The following is a 16,597-nucleotide window of genomic DNA, read 5'->3' as shown; positions in this document are numbered from 1 at the left end:
CACAGGAAGTATAAAGGTGTTAGAGGAAAGAAAGAAACATATAAGTGGACTAATATACAAATAGGTGTACATATTTAGAGTTTATTAGGCAAATGTATGTGTGCATTATTGATGTCTTTCCCCCCCAAATCTAGTTGTTTTGTCATTATAAACTCAAGTAACTGAGTTCTTCTGATTTTTTCAATTAAAAGAATTACCCTATTTGGGCCTCCATAGAAACATTTGAGTTTAAGCAAATTTTTATTTCAGTGCTACTTTGCTCAAAGAATATAAGCCCCATAAAGTCATAGGACCATAACTCACAAACTGGCCATGTAGAGGAGGTAGATAGGACCAGATTTATTCTTCCTGCCTGCTTGTAGAACATGCTTTTTACCACAAACTACCTTCTATATTGGTCTCTCTGATTGTGTTTCAAAGCAAACTTAAGAGAAATTTTTTCTATGCTCACAACATTTATTCTACCCAACATTTACCCAAATCAATACATTTTAATTGAAACTAATGGCAGTTATCTTAAACCATCAGATTTTTCACTGGCCTAAGAATATTAAATCAATAGATTTCTCAAAATTGCAATATTTTATGTAAAACAATGCATTTTCATTTTATCTGGAACAAATTTTATTCAACTTTAATCTGCCAAGTTAAAGAGTCAGAGGGAAATAATAGATTCCTTTCTTTCATAGAGGCCTTAAAATCTTTAATGAATAAATGTGTTAATCATCCAGATATATGAATTCAATTTCATTCAGTTTAATGGAACTGACATTTATTGAGCACCTACTGTTTGTGAGATACTATGTTTGACATTCTAGAGGGTACAAAGTGATTAAGATAGAGTTCTTATACATAGAAGCTCATAATTTATTGGTGAGTACTTCCTTGGATAGAATTAATTATAGCAAGACAAATAGCTGGGGAATTACAATGAAGGAAGATATTAACTGTGCTGGAAGGATTCAGGGGAAGATGTAAAGAAGGTGGTATTCAAGAACATCTTTAAAGGATGGATAGCTACAATGGGAAGAACATGATAGACAGACTGAATAAATAGAACAATATACTAGCTAGATAAAACCAGTTATATAGCCAACACACCTGATATACTCAGTCCCTCAACTAAATGGAAATTAACTTCTTACCTAGAAGACCACAGTGGCTGTTAATCATCAGAAATTAATTGTTCTTCCCTTCATTTAGATAAAGTAAAGGGTCCTTTGTGGTAGGAGAGTAAAGTATAGAGAGTAGCACATACAGAGGCATCAAAATTAGCATTTGAAAGAAACCAATGGTCCAAAAAAGAACTGAAAACTTTGCTCTTCTTCCAATGCTTGTAAATAAGACAGCATGTGCACGAGGATGCTAGAAAATGTCCCAACCCATATGGCAGGGAAGCCACTGAGCTTCTAGACTTTTGCAGTTCTTTGACCAATTGACCTTCTCCAGAGTGCTTTTTTCTTAACAAATTGTCATTGTTTCTATGAAATTCCACAGGTCTGTGTTTCAATTCTAAAACAGAATGATCTAAAAGGGGATTCTCTCAGGGTTTTGAAATGTCTGAGGTTTCCTATTGATCTAGTGATCATGGTTTAAAGAAGTTGTAAAAGAGTATTGGATACTACTTATATACTGATCAGTAGAACAGAAAATAAAATATCTTTCACAGGGTGGTTGTTTGATTATCACAAATGTCATAATAGTAATAACAACAACATTAAGAATAATAATCATTTTTTTTTGTCTCAGAAGGTAAATATACATACATAACTTATGTTATATGAGTTGAAAAATCCTTAGTATGTTGATACTGCATCTAGCAGTTCTGGAATAATAATAATTATTAATAACAGTATATATTACATATATACATCTATATATATAAATACACATGCATCTCTCCTCTCCCCTTTGGATTGTCTCCTCTTGGGGATTTGGCATTTGAATAGCCTTCTCCAACATCCTTTATTCTACAGGTAAACCGTTTTATCCTGATGTGAGTAGACTATTTAAGAGCTTCATTTTTTTTTTTTTGAGAAAGCACACCTGTTCTACACTGAACAAAGCTGCCAAATATATGGCTAATTGGGCACATGATTTTGCACACAAATGCACCAGCATTTACAGCAGGTGGGGACATTCAAAAATGAAATTAACTTTCAACTTGGAAAATATGCTCAACAATCACTTGGCCTTTAATGAGTGGTCACAGTTACCTCTTTGCCATTCAGTTAAATACACAAAATAATTAACTATTCTGCTGATTATATAAGTTTTACTTATGACTTTATTTGTAATTATGATTCTTTTAAATGACCAAATTTTACAACATCGTGGCTCGATCTTTTTTTCCCAAAGGACAATTGCATTGTGTTTATACTGGTTATTAAGTACATATGTATTGATCTATAATAATTCACATTTTTAAAAATGTAGAGTTTTTAATATGCAACACATGCCCAATGAATTTCCTGATAATATACATACTTTCAGAAATAGAACCGTATTTTTACTTTCTTCTAATATGGTTGATTTAACAGGTTGGACTAGAAAAGATATTACTTTAAAATGTAGGTTTGGTAAAAGCAGGAGTTAGGCTATGTTAATTTTTACAATAGTTATGGTGTGTGACAAGATGTTGGGTTTTTAAGTCTTAGGAAATAGACAGTGTTGAGACTCCTAGGGAACATTTAAAAATTCCACCAAACCAAGGGCCTATTGTTTTGATTCCTTTATGTTAATCTCTAAATATGAGCATGAATTATAGGGCAACGATTTTAGAATTTTCGGCACATAAAATCTCTGTTGATGTTTTGCATACATGTGGAAGTTCTGTGCTACGTCAAAACTCTTAACAGCTACACTATAGTCCTATGTCTTTACCGTCACACATACTGGTGATTATAAGATTGGAAAATTGCTTGTTACCAGCTGCATTTTTTTTTCTCCAACTGTTGTGTAACAGTTCCTCCAAAATCAAACTATTTTACGTGGAGCATCTTAAGCATGGAAGTAAACAACTAAAATATAGCTTCTCGAACTCCCTCAAACTGACAAAATTCATTAGATCATTCCCTTCCAGATTAAACAATAAAAGCTAAGTAGAATCCCTCTCAGAAGCAAAACTGAGCTACAAGTGAGACAGACTAGCTGAGATGCCTAGACCCTGGAAGGCTTAGCATCAAAGAAAACAAAAGAGAAAGGCTGGGAAGAAAATTCTCAAACCAGATCAGCTGTCTAGAACCCCAATTCTCAACCTGTCTGTTGTGACCCCTTTAGGAAACCTCTATCTCCAAAATTATGTATATTATTATTTAGAAGAGTATCAAAATTACAACTCTGATGCAATAACAAAAGTAATTCTATGGTTGAGGATGTCACCACAACATGAGGCTCCATATTAAAAGTTTGCAGCATTAGGAAGGTTGAAAACCACTGCCCTACAAGAAGAAACCAGTAAAACTTCTTGGAAGAGATTTAAACCAAATGAGGCACCTGGAAATGACAAAATCCAAACACTGAGTGGCCTGCAGGCTGTGTGAGGTACTCCAGGTTTCCCAGTTTTTGTGAGCTGCCCCACCATGGGGTGGGCCTTGATGATGTAACTGTCTGTATTTGTGTCATATCTGCTCCTGAGAGTAACTCTTTACCCATGCTCCTTTAATTAACCCTTCACCTATACTCTTGTAAGTAACCCCAACAAAACTCAGAGCTTGATTAACTTACACTTTGGTAGTAACCATACTTTGGACAATCATGGGATCCCTATCATAGGTGAGTAGACAAGTGTTTTTGATCTTCTTAGGAAATGTTTCGTCACATAACACCTGCACAATAAGAAATGATAACTTCTATGTTGTAATTTTGTCAAAAACATAAATATCAGCAAACATAAACAAAAATATAAAGCAAGATTTAATATGTTAAATATTACTCTGGATTAGAATATGCCAAGCATTTATGGATGCATGGTAAGATTTATATATTATACACAAACAATGGTGGAGTATTTCCTGTTTGTTTTTGTTTGTTTGTTTAGATCTAGCTTCTGATGTCTAAAGCTTAGCTTTCTGCATTTTAAAGAGAACATCTAACTATTTATTTCTTGAAAGCTCCTGCGAGGTCTTAAATTGAGGTAGCATAGTTTTAATGACGATCCTCAAAACAAACTATTCCACAGTCATACTCTGGGTGACACAATCATGTTTGGAAGAACAAAACTTGAGACTGTGGAGTGTCCTAGAGAACGTTCTGTTGTTGAGTAGACAAAAGAATGTACTTTTCTTTGCAGAGCTAAATCACAGTCTCAAAGGAGGAAAAAAATTGCAACTGTTTCCTGGTGAATAATTGATGGACTACAAAATCAATCAATGTGGAAATAAAAGAGTTCTTAGGAAATATGTCTTGCATATTTTGAAGGTTAGGGGCTTCCATGAGCCTAGAGGAGTCTGGCGATTGATTACTGTCTCAAATTTTTTGACTAGCAAAGGCATGATTTTGACAAGAAGATAAAAGAATTCAGCAATGTAATGCAGCTTGCAAAGACACATGATAACTTTCTATATTCCCTTTTCTTCTAACCTTGAGTATGGACTATTATACAATATGCAATTCTTGATTCCAAAGAGTCTGATGTTTATAGAAGAAGCAAGTATGTTTGACAGGCACAGACTCAAAACTAAGACACTATATAGAAGAACATGGAAGAGGTGTGGGGTGCTGGTATTAGATTAGGTTGATGGCACTAACAATAGATGGAAAAGACCAAGCCAGCCCAAAATCAGAGAAACTTTACTTCAACTAGCAAGTTGGAAAGATAGTCCCTTACTCAACTTTTCCCTCCTTCCATATAATAAGATAGCCCTTCCAAACCACAGGGTTCTGTGAGCTATCACTAATGTGAAATACGATATAGCTTGTTTTATTTTTCCCTCTGTGTGTGATTCTGGAGAAATGGAGTCTATCGTAGCTTTAGTGACTACTCCTAAACCTCCAAAGCTGGTGGAATATGATTCTGAGATTCATACTCATAGTCTAGATCTAGTGTCCGTAACTCATAAATTCCAGTTCAAATTGTTGTCTAGACTGAATTTTTCATAATCTAAATCTATATGAATGATCAACCAAAGAGGCAACTTCGACTAAGTTTAAAGACACAGTTAAGGAAAAAAAGAATAAAACAACTTTGTGATTTTTATTTAGAAAATTGAAAGTATTTGATAAACTCTTAAAGCTTATTTTAAAAACATAAGTAAATGTGTACATGATATATAGCTTATTAAATACTGAAAGCTCATAAAGCATCTAATAAAATTTTATGAGAATACAAAGCTTGCAACTACTGTCATGTAAACCATTGCTAGAATGCATATGAAATCCTTTGCAAATATTAGTGATAAGTAATGGTAATCATTGAAATTACAGATCATAATATACTGAATTTATCTTCATTTCTTAGCTCACCGAGAACTTTCCTTTTTGTGAAAAAAAGATCAGAATAAACATAGATGCATCCTCTTAAGACAGCCTCTGCTCATTCTTTATGTCATTACAGTAAAGATGAGAGATGCTTGATCACAGGGGATACTTAATATTAGATTGAAGAAAATATTAAAAAGTACAGCAGACTGGCTCAAACAAGTCTGTACTGGCACTAGGGAGAGTGCTAGTGACATGCTAGGCCCTCTCCATATCTAATTTTGATAATATGATTGATGATGTGATTTTTCATAACTGGTGGAAAGAAACAACATCAAAACTAATCACATTATGCTGGCATTTGGAAGCCTAAATAAAAGGTATGTGAACTCATTACAGGAAGATTCTTTTTTTCATTTGAAATTTAAATTTGCCACCCCATCCATAGTTGCCTGAAAAACTTGTGAATTTGTTTGTAGATGAAAATGACCAGAGTTGAGTAATCAGCCTCCGCTGATTACTGTCTATAACAGGCAGCCCAGGGACTTCCTGGAAGCCACAGTTCTGTATTTACAAAACTCAAAAGTAGGGCAGATGATGTGACACACTTGTTCTGTGTAACCATGTTTCTCAATTCCTTCAAAGTAACAAATTACCCCCAAATGCCAATGGAACTTCTCCTCATGAATTTAACTTCATCGGTACCTCATTTTCTACTTTAAAATGAATATGTTTAGAAATATTAAAATGAGAGTATGTGTTTACTTTGTAGTGTGTCCATCACCCAAGCATGACTATGCAGCAGCCACTACACAGGAGGAAATTAACTTTACTGTAAAATCATGAACTTGGAGATTTGGAGAAATCTATCATCTTTCCACTATGCAGCACTGACTCTCCACAGTTGTGCACCTCTCCACACACACTTAAACTATCAAGAAATTTAGACCATTTGGAATGTTACAAATGTATAAGATATACCCATTATCTTAGACGGGCAATTTATGGAAGATATAATTAATAGAGGGAAATCTTGCATGTTTGTTCAATACAGAGTAGGTAATTGAAGTACAAGATCCAAAGTAAAGCCATAAACAATAATTAGATAGTGAAAATGTGGAGAGTTGACCGTGACCCACATCATAATACAGCTGAGCATCAGCAAAGACAGAAGCTGGCTTGCCGTCAGAAGCAGATTATAATGGGAGCACATGCTTAATAAACATCTGGAGAAACTGTGATAATATCTCAAGAAGACTCTTCTGAAGAAGGGAAATTTCCAGGCTGGGGTTTACAGTCTGCATTTGTGGAAGAGCATATGATTACATAGATGTTATTATGTGCATCTGGAGGAGAGTTAGTCTGATGTCTCTGTCAGCCACTGCACTGAGCTAATTGCATTGAAAACACATCTCACTTCTTTGTGTATCTTGCATCGCTGAACATTTGCACGCTAATTCTCTTTAAGGTTGCTAGACTATGGGGGTACTTGAGTATAGTTAACCAAAAAAAATCTGTCTTAAGAAAATACACAAGTTATTGAGCAGCTCGAAAGCATGAAACTGACAAAGTCCAGGCAGCAGGAATATCCTGAACAATGTATCACCACTGCAACTCAATAGCTGCCCCAGCACTCACATTAAAAGTAAATAAAATAAAAAAGACTCAATATATCCAGAGAAAATATCTAGCTGGATGATGGTGAATTATGTTGTACTGGAATAAGTACAACATATTGTACTCCAGTTGTACTGGAGTAAGGAGAAATAGGATGGACACCTTGGGACTTTCCACAGGAATCATGTGTTTTCATTGTCTAAAGAATAAAGATGATACCAATAGACATGGCAAAGTGGACTGAGAAAAACCCTTGAGGCTTTGATGCTATACAAAAACATACAGGCAACTAAAGAATGCTGAGAGTGAGAGAAATGGTCTCCTACAAGGAAGAGCATACTCATTGTTTATCTGACACCAAATGGTTAGTCCTGATAACATACATACAAATAACAATATACAGACCAATCATGTATATGTATATATCAACAATGAATAAAACATAAATATCACAAATTTGAAAGAGAGCAAGGGAGGGATTGGAGGGAGGAAAGAGAAGATAGAAATGTTATAATTATTTTATAACCTCAAAAAATAAAAGAACAGTAACACTGCGCAAAATAGACACACTACAAAAAACTAAAATGCAAAAGCTGTAAGCCTAGGTTTTTAGTTCTTCCTTTTAAGAATACTTGCATGTATGAGTTGCTGCAGGAAGTAAAAAGGGCCAGAAGTATGAAATGGAATCCAGGATGATGGAGTGCATATCCAGATATCATCTAGCAGGACAGAGAAGTGGTGAAATGCACAGTCCTGTGCTGTGAATTCCAGGACTTGAAGGGGAGGTGAATATCAAGAGGAGTGTGCAATGAAACATTAAGCTAGCTATAATACCTTGACCAAATTAGAACAGGTTTACAAATGAGATGGGGACAATAATCATTTCTATGCCAAGATAAAGGTATGGATAGCAGTATCCAAAGCACAGCCAATGTAACCATCTTAAGGAGCACAATGTTAAATCAAGGCCACTTCTTAACTGGCTTTGACCTTCATAATTAAAAGCTCCTGGAATGTTCCTACCCAATAGAACTTTCTACAGTTTTTCCTTGAAATTCTGCTTTTATGACTAAGGGATGGTAATCTAAATAGCTGCAATTATTTAATGTTTATGAATAAGGATAGCACACAATTAGATGGGTGTGATGTTGAAATTCATTGGATTTTTGCAAGTATTCGTGGCAATGCCCTACAGAATGTTTTATTTGTAGACTCTGGCAAGACAAAACCATTCACAATTGCAAGACACTAGAAATAATATACAATGAAAATAAATGAAGGATATATACACAGACTAGTGTATGGGCCACACAGCAATACTCTGATTCTTCTAATCCCAGGTCAAGAATCATGAAACTCTTTATAGAAAGAGTTTCCTTTTGGGGAAAGAATGACCCTTTTATAGAGGTTGCCTAATACTGTCACAAAACACAGATATTTACATTACAATTCAAAACAATAGTAAAATTACAGTTATGAAGTAGCAACAAAAATAATTTTATATGTGTAGGGCAATATATAAGGATCTGTGTTAAAGGGTCACAGCATTAGGAAGGTTGAGAACCACTGATCTAGAACTTCATTTGCTGCAGTGGCAAGGAACATATTTTGTTGTTTTGCATTATTCTAACTCATAACTGGTGACTGATTTCTTCTTTGCGTGATGTTCTGAGGGTGACCTGAAAGGCTAATTGCTTGATGTGGGAGTAATCCTTGGAGAAACGATGCTGTGGTCTGAAGATAGCATTTTATCTGTGGTTGGGTTGTTTGCCAGGCTTATGCTGGTGAAAGAAATTTTAGACCTCATTCCTTAGTTGATCATAGTAATCTAAAAAGGCAACTCATGGAACTAGAGTTTTGGATGCCATTACATAGAATAATACTTGTTCTAGTTAGCTTTCTACTTGCCCTCATAAAAGCTACTTAAGGAAGGAAGAGTTTATATTTCATCCAATTTGAGGATATAGTCGATCATGGATAGTCGTGGTAGCAAACACATAAAGTAACTGGTCAGTGTCCCCACAGCCAGGAAGTAGAAAGGAGAATGAATGTTCAACACCAGTGCTCACCTAGATTTCCCCTTTTTATGCAGCCCAAGCTCCTAGTGCATGGAATGGTGTCATTTGGATGAATTTTTTTCAACCTCAATTAATCTAATCCAGAAAGTACCTCACAGGTGTGCACAGATGCTTTTCTAGTAGGCAATTCTAGCTCCTGACAATTTGACAGAAAAAATTAACCATCACAAGAGCATAGTTAGAAATATGCATCCAATACTAAGTAGAATACACTTTAAAAGCAATTCAGTCAACTATTAACTTTGTGATGCTGGAGAAATTGTTTAATCTTCTTAAATCTCAGTTTCCTCACCTATGAAAAAGTATAAAGTTACTTTCCATGTTTAATTACCGTATGACTGGGTACAAAACATTAGGCACATTTAATAAGATATGATAAGCTTTAATGCAATCAACTAAATTTTTCTCCATCCCTGTCAGTGTTCTAGGGCTGGAACATGTGAAATCCATTTTACAACTCAGTGGGAGATCTTTTACGATGCCAGTTCAAAGGAACTCCAGTGAAGTGATAGAGACTGAAACTCACCTACAAAACTTTCAACCTCAAATGTATCCTGTCTACCAGAAATGTAGGCATTGAGAATGGAGCAGAGACTGAGGGAATGGCCAACCAATAACCAGCCCAACTTGAGACCCATCCCATGAACAAGCACTAATCCATGGCACTATTAATGATACTATCTTATGCTTGCAGACAGGAGCAAGTTGTCCTCTGAGAGGCTCCACCTAGCAGCTGGCTCTGACAGATACAGACATCCACAGCCAACCAGTGGATGGAACTTGGGAATTCTTTTGGAAGAATAGAAGGAAGGATTGTGGGTCCTGAAAGGATTAGAAACTCCACAGGAAGACCAACAGAGTCAACTATCCTGGACCCTGAACCACCAACCAAAGAACAACACGGGCTGACCTAGACCTCTCTGCACATATGTAGCAGATATGTAGCTTCATCTTCATGTGGGTCCTTAACAACTGGAATGGAGGCTATCCTAAAAGCTGTTGTCTGTACATGTCCTTCTAGCTGAGATGCCTTGTCTGGGATCAGTGGGAGAGGAAGTGCCTAACTTCACAGAGACTTGACAAGCCATGTGGGGTGGGGGAATACTCTGGGGTAGCCTACCCACTCAACAGAGAAATGGAGGGAGGAGGGGCCAAGAAGTGTGAGGGAGTGACTTGGAGGGGGCAGTAAGCAGGATGTAAAGTGAATAAATAAAATCATAAATTTAAATTTAAAAAAACGAAGAAAAAAGAAAGAAACTAAGAAAAAAAAAGGAAAGCAAAAAATTCCAGTTCAGTTCCTTCCGTTTTGGTATATGCTGTAATGGGGACAATTGGACAATTGATCAAGAGGTCAGGGGTACTTTCTAGGAAAAAAGATAAAACACTCCTCCAACTCTCTTAATGCAATTGAGAGCTCCCTATGGAGTCTGGTCCTTAAAACAGGACATAGTCATGTCTCAATATAAATGTTTGTCTTTGCTTGGCCCTTTGAAATGTTAATATGGACTATGTGTTTACACAGTCTGCATATTCTTTGAATATCTTACTGAGATCATCCATTAGGTTATATTACCTAGATTTTAGTTATATTCTATGATATATTCTGATATGGGAAGTCACAAATATGTAATCACAACACTCTTATAAATTAGATACATTTACTGGATCAGGGATTCTTTAGTTTCAAACCCCTATTCTTAAGTTGTCAATGTTGGTAGTCACACAACGGAGACTATCTCACAAGACACATTTTGTCATGGTACTCATTATTTAGTAAACCTTTGATCAAGCCATTGCTATTCTGGGTAATCAGAAATGAGGACACCAAATTATGTGGAATCTCTGTTTCTCAAACTACCAGTAATGAAAATCTATGTTTTCCAAGTGCACTGCACTAGTATTCTGTTGTAGTTCATACTTCTGAAATATACTCAAGAAACACACACACACCAATTAGGAACCAATGCACTGACAGAAGTCAGCTATGAGCTTGGGTGTCACAGTACCAGCGAACATCCATAAAAGGTTCTAACTTTGCAAACTATGTGTGTGATACAAACAGCATATTGTCTAACACCTGTACTCAGATTACATGGGTAGAAGAACAAAACACTGAGACATGATCAGAACAATCTATGAAGTTCATAGATTCTGAGGAAGAAGAAGAGGGGGAACAGAGGAGGAGAAAGAGAAAAGTGGGGTAGGGGAAGAAGGCTAATCACTTCCCTCCAAGTGTTTTCATTGTTTAATAAGGATTGTGTGAATAGATTATCACACTATATTCAAAAGCTGTATCTTTGGTTCTGTAGGCTCTCACTCAGCAAATCAAAATGTGAATGCTGTGTGAATGCTTTAGGTTAAAGATGGAAGTTCTCACATCCCCTTTCCAATGGCTCAGATAGAAAAACAGGCAGGAAACATTTAGTTTTCTAATTGGGAGCAGAGTGAATAAAAACAGAGAGGAGGAGCTGCTGGGTAGTAAACTAGGACTATGAGATAAAATCAGCCAGCTGCTTTCCTGAGAAAAGATCATACTGCAGCTGGAAGCATTTCACCACCAAATGTGGTCTACTTCACTAAGTTATAGCATGTCCTGTTGACACCTTTTATGACATAAAGACAAATTTGATAAACTCATTTATTGTGTACTACTAATAAATGTTCTTCTCTTCTGCATTGCTTTACTATAAAACAAAGATAGTAACATAGTATCACTTTGATTACATGGCAGTGGTTCAGACATTACATACATAAAATAACATCTATATATGGCTACTATATTATAACTTTTAAATTTTTTTCTGATAACTTTACAATATAAACTTTTAAAGATAAAAACACTAGAAAATCAATGACAAATTAAAAATTATTTATAATTCCCATACCCAATCTCCACACTAATTTTATCTTGTGTTGTATTCAGTTCTGTTCTTCAAATAATTCTAACTTTTGACCTTGCAAAAATTATCATAGTTCTCATAGTAATAGTTTCCTATGCCAAAATGGGTTTCAAACATAGTGGCAGAAGTCTAAGTAGCAAGCCCTTTGTTGAGATAACTGCTACAAAGTTTGACTATATTGGTTCCACGAATAAGTCCCTTATAGACACAGAAGAAAAAAAAAGAAATTATCTAAAGCTTTTTAGCTCAGCGAGAATCAATGCTTAGGTCATATCTGAATTCCTGTAAATTCAGAGTTATCGAGGTCTGAGGTAATTAGGTTGATTGTACCCTGGGCTATTGATAAAACTGTAATGTGACAGATTACACAGAGGCTATTGCTACTGATGTTAGACTCACTGTTCCTTCCACAAAGGTAGAGGAGGCTGTGTTCTTTACACTATTGTGCGAGACAAGGTTCACCTGTGGCATGACCTGCTGGAGGACATCAGCATTTTTGAATAAGTATGCTTTTTTCTCTCTGCAGTCCCTCTTCTTGTTCAAATGGATCAGTTTTCCTTTCTTTGGCTCTTTAGCTTTTGTCCATTAGTGTTTCCCTGAAGACTATTTTGTCAAACAAAGCAAAACACTTCAGAAAAGGCTGTGGGTTCTCTGCAGAGTTATAGCCAGTGTTTTGTTTATGTATAGCCAACACTTACTGCGTTAGCACTCCCCAAAGGAAAATCGAGAGAGATATCAGAAAAATGTTTTCAGTAATTGCTACTTGGTTAGATCTCCTGGTATTTCATGGTGTTTTATGCAGCATTAATGGCATCACCAGAGAGTCTGCGGATACAAAAGAACATCTAAGTAAAGGCCTGTGTCAAATGTAACGGAGTGATTACAAACCTCAGAGGGGACTGGCTGAGTGCGTATTTAAACACTACTCTTAGAGGTATGTGACAACTACTTCTCATCATAAGTTTTTATCCAGTTTAATCTCTCTCTCTCTCTCTCTCTCTCTCTCTCTCTCTCTCTCTCTCTCTGTACATATATGTGTATATATGAGCATATGTGTAGTGTCTCTGTTTGTTTGGTGTGTGTGTGTGTGTGTGTGTGTGTGTGTGTGTGTGTATGAGCATGTGTGTATAGTGTATGTGTGTTTGACAGTGTGTGTGAGCCTAAGTGTTGGGTGGTGACTATGTGAGTGTGTTTGTGTGTGTGTGTCTATGTATGTGTGGGTGAGTGTGTATATCCAAGTACTTCTCTGTCAGGCATACAGAAATTTCTAATCAAGTTGTACTTTTTCTTTTTTTTTTTTTTTGATGTATCAGCCAATTAACTTTCAGTATCTTTCTAATACATGTTTGTAATTTATGTAAATTTGGGAGCTACCGAGAAGCCTTTTAACTTCATTTAATTTGGCCTGAAAATTGTTATTTGGAGTCTCTAAAGGTTGATTATTTTCACTCATGAATATTTGGGAATGGAAGACTGAGAGAGGAGATGGGGAGAAGGTCATGAACAAGTTTGTTTCATTTAGCACCTTGGCTAGCTCACTAAATTCAGCTGCTCTGTAGTCCAACTCATTTCCAAGGCCAGAAATCTACCCTTTCCCAGTGGATTAAATAAAACAGCCTTATTCATTTAATGAGTACATAAGGACTGCAACATACATTGTATTTTTACTCTGTACTACATTTTACTGCATCTTAATCTTAGATATACAAATTCTAGACCTCTAGGCACTTGGAGCAGCATGTAGACTCTACACGGGGAGTGATCTCTAGTACTTCTAGAATGAAGCCAAGTGACAGAACCAATCTCTAGAATTCTAAGATAGTCACAGAGAGTGGCCTCACTGAAAACAGATATCCATGTAAAGTGCACAGTTCACAGTCTACATTTGCATTTATACAAGTGAAATCTGTTTGACTCATTTTCTAATTACTTGGTAAACCTCTCTCAGTCTGTCTTCTTTGTCACCATAGGCTCTATCTTACGTTATTTCCATAATAATGGAAAGAGCTGTTAAAATCTAGTACACAGTTGCTTTACATATTTGGCCAAAGAAAAGCTAAATTTCTGACTCACCACTAAAGAAAGTAAAGAAGGGAATGTGTCTAATCTGAGCCTATACATTCCTCAACAAACTCAACTGATAGGAATTTAGAGTTCATTGGAGATTATCACAAAGTATATTCTGAGTATCTGAAGTGCCCACCCCTTAACTATGACCTTAGTTTTTATATTCATATCACTCATGCCCTTGGAGGCTACAGAACATGTGTACAATCAGAAAGTAATATGGTAAATGAAATGGAGATAGCTTATCTTGGAAGGACTAGGCATTTCACTAGAATTCTATTGTGTATTGCTAGTGTTAGCAATGTTAGCTAATACTTAAAGCATGCAGTCAAAATGCTTGGTAATGTCTCAAGATACTTATTGTAAGCTATGAAACCTCCTGTATGGTACATATCTCATTATATGTGCTTTGAAAATATAAGAAGACAGAGGCACTGATGCAATAAAATTTAGCCATTATATCAACTGGTAGTGATATACCACTAGTAGATAAACTATGAACCTACAATTTTAAGTTCATAAATAAATAATCAATTACTGCCTATACTCAGTATTTTAGCATAACATAAATTTATATCCTTTTCTCTCTATATAAATAAAACACGCCCACATGCATACACATGTATATTTATGAACATATTATGTGCATGGCTTAAAAGTGTGAAAAAGGGAGTTACGATTTTTTGTCAAAAATAGAATTCTAGCTGAGCAGACCAGGCTTGTGGGCCAGTGACACCCAGAAATTAAGTGATTGTTGGAAGCTGGGAGGTCACAGACGGCTGTTCTGCAGCTGTCATCATGCCACAAAATGAATATATTGAATTACACCACAAACGATATGGATATTGTTTAGACTACCATGAGAAAAAGAGACAGAAAGAAGGTCGGGAGGCCCATGAATGTTCAGAGAAGGCCAAAAAAAAAAAAAAAAAAAAAAAAAAGATTGGCCTGAAGGCTAAGCTCTACCATAAATAGCGGCATGCCGAGAAAATACAAATAAAAAAGACTATTAAGATGCATGAAAAGAGAAACATCAAGAAGAAGGATGATGAGAAGACTCCACAAGGAGCAGTGCCTGCCTGTCTGTTGGACAGAAACAGGCAGTCAAGAGCAAAAGTTCTTTCCAACATGCTTAAGCAGAAACAAAAAGAAAGGCGGGAAAATGGGAGGTCCCTCTACCCAAAGTTTAGGCCCGAGGAGAAACAGAAGTATTGAAAGTTATTCGAACAGGAAAAAGAAAAAAGAAGACAGGGAAGAGAATGGATACTAAAGTCTGCTTTGCTGGTGATGGTTTTAAAAGAAAACCACCTAAATATGAAAGATTCATTAGACCAATAGGTCTACATTTCAAAAAAGCCCATGTCACACATCTTGAGTTGAAAGCTACTTTTTGCCTGCCTATACTCATTGTGAAAAAGAATCCATCACCCCTATTAAATACAACCCTGGGTGTGATCACCAAAGGTACAGTTGTTGAACTGAATGTGAGCTAGCTGGGCCTTGTGACACAAGGAGGCAAGGTTATTTGGAGAAAGTATGCCCAAGTTAGCAACAATTCTGAAAAAAATGGGTGCATCAATGCAGTCTTGCTGGTTTGACAGTGATGTCATACAAGTCATTGCACTCACTACCGAAGAGTACATGCTGTCAGGAAAATACCATCGCTGTGACCTTTCTGAACTACCAAGCAGCCTTACCCCATGTACAGTCATCAAGAAGTATTTATTAAGTTGTAAAGGAAAATAAAACGCTGCCCAATTTCATAGTTAAAAAAATAGAATTCTGTTTTGGGTGGATTTAAAAAAGTAGCGTCAAGGAATTTCTATCTAAGAACATCGGCTCTGGGGCTATGTATTGAGTTCAACTTGGTTTTATTATAATTTTTAAGAAATTAATTTCTTCATATTTCAGTCTCTTTATGTAAAAGTGATCTCAGCAGTTCCTTGCCATTGCTTTCTCTGAGATCAGCTTGTGAGCCTAAAGTGTAAATTAAAAAGGGACATAGAAAAAATATGAATGCTATTTTTATGATCATTTACTTCATATGAAGAGCAAAAGTCAAAAGGTAGAATTTGTAGGGACACATTTCAACTTGCTAAAAAAAACATATTTAAACATTTGTCCAAGGATAGAGGTGGAAGAAAGATGTTCCAGTTAACAGAGGATTTCCTATGAATTTAGAGTAGCTGTAGAATATGAAAGGCTTGTTCGTTTATTAGATTCTTGTCAATTTAATTTGCTAAACACTGACTTTTAATGTGAAGATTCTGTACTGTCTTATAATCCTTATCAGCTACATAGATACTAACTGGATCAAAAAATGAGAAAATAAAATGAAGTGAGAGTAGAAGAAAGGGACAAATATTTAAGTTGATGATCTGACCCTCTAACATGGGAACTTAGAACAGTTTCTTAAGTGTTTTGAATATTGTGGAGAAGTGATAGACACACACACACACAGAGAGAGAGAGAGAGAGAGAGAGAGAGAGAGAGAGAGAGAGAGAGAGAGAGAGAGAG

The sequence above is a fragment of the Grammomys surdaster genome, unplaced genomic scaffold (assembly GCF_004785775.1).
Source record: "Grammomys surdaster isolate TR1022 unplaced genomic scaffold, NIH_TR_1.0 150, whole genome shotgun sequence".
NCBI lineage: Eukaryota > Metazoa > Chordata > Mammalia > Rodentia > Muridae > Grammomys > Grammomys surdaster.
Note: the sequence above shows the minus strand (reverse complement) of the source record.